The 7916-nt window shown below is 31.2% G+C and overlaps 1 pseudogene across 1 annotated transcript; it reads right to left on the bottom strand.

Annotated features, from left to right (window-relative positions):
- Positions 1-4453: 4453 nt before the first annotated feature.
- On the bottom strand, positions 4454-6871 carry LOC145069158 (uncharacterized; annotated as a pseudogene). Its single transcript, XR_013689322.1, has 9 exons — positions 6659-6871; positions 6210-6570; positions 6015-6098; positions 5822-5902; positions 5600-5739; positions 5463-5499; positions 5331-5385; positions 5116-5178; positions 4454-5036 (listed from the first exon to the last, which is right to left on the bottom strand). The product of XR_013689322.1 is annotated as an uncharacterized LOC145069158 (transcript).
- Between the last annotated feature and the right edge of the window lie 1045 nt (positions 6872-7916).

Below are 7916 nucleotides of genomic sequence, written 5' to 3'. Positions count from 1 at the left end.
GACTACATTTACATTTGCAATCAAATGATTTATTGTATCATGGATTCTAGACAAGTCTACAAACGAGTGGAATCACAAGTACTGTGATTTTTGAGTTTACTTAGCTTTAAGATCGAACTCATGGGATAAGATACAACATCAATATGTACAATATCATGCTGCTTTTGTAGACACATCACCATAATATCATACATATTGATGTTGTATCTTATCCCATGAGTTCGATCTTAAAGCTAAGTAAACTCAAAAATCACAGCACTTGTGAATCCACTCGTTTGTAGACTTGTCTAGAATCCATGATACGATAAATCATTTGATTGGAAATGTAAATGTAGTCATGAAATGCGCCTGCTTAGTCAAGATTCCCCTAATAAATATTCAAGTGCATTACAAAGTTGTACATGTATGAATAATGTACTTTCGTAGGTTATGTTTTGAAGATAAGCAAAAATGAATCCCATAAAGTCATTAATATCAGTAGGAGATGATGTGGGATTTGTTGTAAATGAGTAAAGGGAAAATGAATCAGGAGGGTAACCAACTGTTGCGTTTGTTCTAATTTGGTCCCTTTCCTTTTTTTTGTACTCAATTTACCATTGAACTTGTTGTTTGTGTTCACCATAACCCTTTGACCGGCTATCACAGGTCAAAAGCCGGTCAAAAGGGCTATGGTAAACACCAACAACAAGTTCGATGGTATATTGAATACAAAAAAAAAAAGATACCAAATGATTACAAACGCAAAAGTTAATTACCCTCAAAAGTCATTTTCCCTTATTATTATATACCTTAACTTAATTCCGCCCACTAAAAGAAAAGAAAGAAATATAAACGAGGTGGGGGCAAATATAGTCAAAAGTAACTCAATAAAGAGAAATTTTTTTGAGACACTTTAAATTGCGTATGAAGTATGAACAATCACATAGGCAGTACTTACCTAGTCATACGTTATTGCACACAAAAGGGAAAATGAAGTAGACATAAAGAAGTACGAAAAGATGTAGTAATTTTTTTTTAATGACAAACATTGTACATGGAACATGGACGTTAAGTAACCATTATATTGGGAAAAAAAACATTCATAACCATTATATTTGATTTAACTTCTAATATAATTATTATACTTGTTAATATACCAATTAATACTAGTATTTTACTTCTTTTCGTAAGTGCGCCCACTAAATGATAGGATTAATGCAGAGTGGAGGGGACAAATGAAGCCAAAAGTATCGGGAAAAAGAGAAAATTTTCTTATACACGTTAAAAGACATAGAAACAGCAACATATGCGATGATAAAGAATCGAATGTAATTGTACATAAAAGGAATCATGAGAGGTGTCAGTTTCGCCCATAGATCTACAAATAAGTTTATTAAGTTATGATACATTTTTAACAAATCAAATTAAGAAACTAAAAAAGTTAGCTAAAAAATCAGATCAAATAGGTTGAAAACTAGTACATAAAATCATAATTAATGCAACACTTTTCAATTTTGTTTTATTCAAAAAAGTAAAGAATTTTATTGTAACATTACAATTTGCTTAAGTAAGGTTTTCCATATGTATCATTTATAAAACATATTTTTTATTAGTCATTTTGACTGGTCGCCCAATTTGTCACGATGTTAGGAGACATGAAACAATATTACTTGATACACTTAATACAAAAATAAATAACATATGTTTATAGATGAATAATTTACCACACATAACACTATTTACATGCATGCAATGTGAAAATTACCAAACATAAGTTTATAGACACAATAATTGAATCGTACTAAGAATAATAGGCACCTAGAATAGAGTAATGAGATAGATAATGTTCAAAGGAGCCAAAAATCTGCTTTCTCTCTTAACAAAGCAAATAAAGAACAAATTAGACACCACCACCACTCACCTATTAGGCAGCAAAAGAACTCAGAATATTTTTCTTTACTTAGCTGTCTCTTTATTAAAGCAATCCTCTTCTTTTGAATTCAAAACATAAATCCCACCCCACCACCCATCAAACACCATATCCCACCTTCTTATTCTCATTTTTCTTTCTTCTATCCCTCAATCTAACCTTGCCTACACTCAAAGAACACCAATTTCCCCAAACTTCCCTTTTCGTCGGAAAAATGTCCGAACAACAACAACCGGAGCAAACACCATTGGTGTACCCGGTCTCTGAGGCAAGCCCGCCAGTACACCGCCAGTCAGACGGTGGTTCATTTGGGGCGGTTTTCATCGTCCTGGCGGTGATAGTGGTGGTGTCAGCAGTGGCTTGTTTTCTTGGTCGCCTGTGTAACAAGCGCCACAACAAATCCAAGCCACCTAAGCATGGGCACGCTGCTCGCGGGCCCAAAGAGAAAGAAATGAAGCCTAACCGTAACGCGTTTCAAACGAAAGATGGAGACATTGAGTTTGGATTTGATAAGCGGTTTTCAAGTGCTAAGGTGGCGGCTAATGGTGAGCCGATGATGGGTAGGCCTAATTCATATAAGGAACCGTCTATGGGAAGATCCGACCCGTCTATGGGAAGACCCGACCCGTCTATGGGAAGGCCTAATTCGTTTCGTAAGGGTGAATTTAGAGATGATCAAATGAGGTATGGTGGTAATCAAGATCATGAGATGAATTTTAAATCAGGGCAAGGACCACAACATTATTGAATGTAGAAAGCAGGATGGTGTTGTAAGATAAACAACATTTGGTTATAGTTTGGCTAACTAGATGTTCTTTTAATGGTGGTTTATTATTTCATGTGTATTCCTTCTTAATTATATGATTAATTATGAAGGTGATTTCCTGAATTTATGAAGATTTAAATTCGAGTTGTCTTATTTTCTTTACTCAAACTTTTAGGTGTTTGTTTTTTGTTAAAGCTGAGAAACCATATATGATTTTTTTATATATAATGTACAAAAAATAACTTAATAGGATAGGTAGAGAAGACTTTATCTGTTAAGTCCTAAGGTATTGTTTTGTAAGGTAAAATAGGGAAAGAAATAAAATGGTTCATTCCATGATTACGTTGGACCATTTCTTCAAGGTACCAGATTCCTTTGTCTTGCTACTTTACATTCCTTAGCAATGGATGTTATTTTGTCATTGCAATATACCTTATTTTTGTTTAGGTAAAATTTCATTATTTTATTTAAATTACTCTCTTAATATGCAAAATAACTATACAAATATTATTTTTATTAGGGCTAATTGGGGGTTTAAAAAATTATTTTCTTTTAAATTTTTATTTTTATAAATAAAAATTTGTTAATTATAATTAAAATTAAAATAATATACAAAATAAAGTTAGAATCATATATTGATAACATTTTGTTGTTGTAGACCCAACCAAATATTATCGTGAAATATATTAACTAAATTCATTCATTACATATTCCTTATGTTGTTCATTGTACTTTTTATGATTCACTTTCATCCAAACACACTAACCCGTATATTACAAATTCGCTCTCAATTTTTTTTTCTTCCATTTTCCCATATAGAGTATTATCTTTTTTTTTTTTATATATAATTTTTAAACATTATTTATCTTTAGATCATTTAATCCATTTGGCATTTACAGGGAAAAAGAACTTATTCTTTCTCCTAATCCACCCATGAAAAGTCTTTTTACTAAGGAAATGCAAGGAAGAAATTGTGAATAAAACCATGAAGAAATGGCATCAATGAATCTACAGAAAAGATAAACAAAAAATTGTTTGGTTCAAATTGAAAGCTCTATGCGCATTTATGATATGATAAACTAGAAAAGAGCTTTGTTTTTTGTATGACGAAATATCTCCTAATGGTGAGAATAATGAGATAATTAAAGGAAGTTGTAGCAACAAAAGTTATAACCATATATATTTATTATATCTTCTAAAATAACTCATTTAACTAACTAAAATAATTTAAGATAAATAATTATCTTTTAAGGTTTATCATATATTAATTTAAATACTTTTATTTGTTGACTCCAACAACTTGATGTACACTTTTTGATTACTAGATACTATTTTTTATTTTTTCATTACAAATTAATAATAAATTTTAAACTATAAAGAGAAAAAAATACGTGGATTTAAGTAAAAATCACCATTTGTTATGCAATTTGCTATTCAAAAGATTAATATAGTCTATACTCTATAGATATTCGTAATATTTGAAAAATGTTTGTTTTTATTTATTTATATATTTTTGTCACATTTTATATTTCTCTTTCATTTTTTTTTCAAAAAAAAAAATCATAAAGCTAATATTGATAAACTACTATCAGATACTGTTTTTAGTTGGTTAATTTGAATTGTTTATCCTTGAAACTTAATACAAAATTTTGAATATTATAGGCGGGATCTTAACTTAATAAAAAAACTATTCAACTATTTTAAAAATAAAATGTAGTGAAACATTTACATATTTATATTTTATATTATTTATCAATATAAATACAAATCATCCACAATCTTTTATAGCGAATGTCTTGTTTCTTATGTGATTATATAACAAAGGAAACCATAACAAATCACATACAACTTTTCCTTTGACACATCCCATTTAACCAAAATCTTAGAACTATTTGACCTTGCTATTAGGCTGTAATCAAAACTCATTACTAATAAACCCCAATTTCATAAGCATACAAATTAAGGGATAAAATGGTAAATGCACTTCTTTCAAAATTAACTTTTTTTCCTTCAAAGGAAATTCAAAGTCGTCTTGAACCATGTACACAAAAAAAATACACAACCGTCTGTTATGCATGAGAATATATGACAGAAGAGGTTGTACTGTGTGTCTGACAGAACTGAGGCTAATATCACCGAGACAAAATTTGCAATTTTTTGTCCCATCCATAAAAAAGTGGAACAAGGTAGGAGACCGACTCGTTCTCGATCTCATACATGTGTAAAAAGACATAAATGTCCTCCTGATTTTCATCATCAAAAGTTGATGAAAAGAGGTAATGGCTATCAGATTCTTCTTCTATTGTCAATTCGTGGTTTCTTAGAAGACATGGCTTTTAAAGTCTCTGTATCCGACTCAATCTAAACAAGAGTAAAATAAATAAAAATATAAAAAACTTCATCTGATAAATGGAGAGAAAATTAGTAATTATTGACTCACCTTGTTAAGCTTATCCCTGACCAATCTAACTGTCTGATTCATCGACTCTAATGGAAAATAATCCTGATATCATATTTCACAAATTATGAGTTACATAAATGTCAAAGGATTTGAAATGTATATATGATAAACGAAAAAATTTCCCACATTTTTTGTAAGTATTTGTTAACTGATAAAATAAAAATAAAAATGAAATAATATAAAAATGTTTGAACCTGATTAGACGAAACTGTTGACGGAAGAGTTTGACTGTGAACAGTATGTGGGTCCCTAAAACAAGAACATATAATCAAGATTTGCCAATAGAAATAGGATAAAACAATAAGAATTAGATTCAAATTTCAAACCTGTGTTGGATATTTAATGGTTGTGATATGAATTTAGCTGAAAAAAACAACAAAAACAAACTATACAAGTATTTAATCTATCTAGAAAACAAATTCTTTATAAATATAAAATGATATTAATATTATACAACACTTACGATTAAGTCTAGCTACAACTTCTTTTCTTCTACCTTCCAACTTCTCTTTTGTGTCACTAAGGCTCTCATACTTTGGTGCATATGAGACTTGAATCCAATTTCCAATAAAAACTGATTCATCCAACTTCCTTTTCGCAAATCTGCATAAAGATCAAGGATCCTAATGTTCCATAGATGAATTATCGATTTCAGTGAAAAAAGAGTTCAAATTGTTTGAGGCACCTAGCATTGTTGACCTGATGAAACTTAATCCAGTAAACATCAGTAAATGGCTCACAATCTTCATCGTCCAATGGTATGAATCTACAAAAGAGAAATAAGAAGTCAGAATTGAATCCATAAAAAAAAGCAAAAAAAACTAACAATTAACATAATGGTTGAAGGCATTTTTGAAAGAGGGAAAATGATAACTTACTCATCAATTTCACCGTATCCTTCAAACAATTTCCGTAATTCATCTCCACAACCTAGTTCCGAAACATTCCTCACGATTAAATACCTATACCAGAATCAGAAATCCACAATTGAGTTGTTTTAGGGCTCACATAATCAGATACAACAAATTAAACTTATATTTAGAAGAATCGAGTAAGTGAATTTGAATACGAACTTGGATTCGTCGCAAACTGTATAGACGCGAACCGCCGATGGCTAGTGTTTGTCGCGCGGCATTTTCCTCCGATTGGAACGACGGTGATTGTGTGTTTTTTGGTCCCTATAGTTATATCAGCTTACAGTAGAAAGACAAATCTCAGAAAGGCCTGAAAGCATATCAAGAATCAATAATCAAATTCAACGCGATTTGCAAATTCAATCACATCTGGAAAATGAAAGCTTGCCCTGGAAAATCAATTTGACTTTCAAATTCAATCACGTCTGATTTCGATTTGATTCCAGTCACTTTCGATAATTTGAATCAATAATCAGGTCGCCGAAAATTTCTATCAAACTAATGAATTCACCAATTCCATCTATAAACGAGAAAATGAAAATCAATCAATGATTCTTCAGATCAAACTTTGAACCAATTAAGGAAAACCACCATGTTCGATTGCAGACCTTACCGGCGAAGATGGAGGGCAAGGTCGGCTGATGATCTGTGATGGAGTCGTCAAGGTTGCGTCGCTAGGTAAATGGTGGAGAATGGTTGCGTTGGAGTAGGTGGAGGAGGAGGGATGCACCGACAATGGCAGAAGGGGGAGCAAACTCCGGCGAACACAGAAGCGAGAGAGGGAGAAAAGAGGGCAACATGGGAAATGTTCCGGTCAGCTTTTTTTTATTTACCGAATCAGACATTTTGTAGACGGAATCAACTTATCGGACCAATTCAGACATGATTAGCCCTTTATGAAACAAGCTGACTGGACCGAGTCAGTGAAAAAAGTTGATCGGACCCTGTCAGCCACATATCAAACATGTCTTTAGTCTATATAATGAAAAAAGTTGATCAAACCCCGTCGGCCACATTTTCGACATGCCCTTAGTCTATATATTTTATTTGCAGAGCTCATCCGTAAACATTTTTTTTTCCATACGCATCAATTTTTGTTTAAATTGTTGGATTTTACAACTTTATAAAATATAAATTATTATTTATGAAAAAACAACTGTTGTATACGAATTATTTCAATTGGATACTAATCACTAGAAGACATTTAAGAAGTTAGTATGAAACTAGAGACTCAATGCTAAAAACAAAGAACAATTTGGTGTCAATAGTTAACTACAGTGGCGGAATCAAAAAGTTTTACAAGGGATAGCACAAAAAAAAACTCAATAAAAAGACGATATTTTCCGGTTAAACGGTTTTCTTGTTAAGCGAGTTTGATCTGTTTCATCTAAATATTATTAGTTATTTTATTTATTTATTTCTATTTGTTTAGGTGGTGGTTCGATTCTTTTCTTGGGATGTGAAATGAACTTAAATAATAACGAGGAAGATTAAGTTGATGGAGGGGTTCCTCTTCATAGATGTATGTTTTTCCAAATTTTATTTAGTATCTACATGTATTTAGTTGTTTATAAAACTAGATTATGACCCGCGTAAAACGCGGGAGAATATATAAAAATGTAATGTATATGTATAAAAAAGTTGGCACTACAAAAAAACAAAGTAACATAAACAGACTTAGCATTATTGTTACCATTTAAATGTTTGAAAAAAAAACAAAGAAACATTTGAATATCTACAATAATTGAAGAACGTCTTTGTAAACATAACTTTTTGTTTTATTAGTTGGACAACTTTCCTCAAAATATATGAGTACTTTCAATCCCTTTTCACTTGTGACGTGAGAATCACAAAATATATAACTGA

The sequence above is a fragment of the Lactuca serriola genome, chromosome 8, assembly GCF_051521515.1.
Source record: "Lactuca serriola cultivar US96UC23 chromosome 8, Lser_US96UC23_V15, whole genome shotgun sequence".
In the NCBI taxonomy this organism is placed as follows: domain Eukaryota; kingdom Viridiplantae; phylum Streptophyta; class Magnoliopsida; order Asterales; family Asteraceae; genus Lactuca; species Lactuca serriola.
Note: the sequence above shows the minus strand (reverse complement) of the source record. Positions and strands in the feature narration are given on the sequence as shown.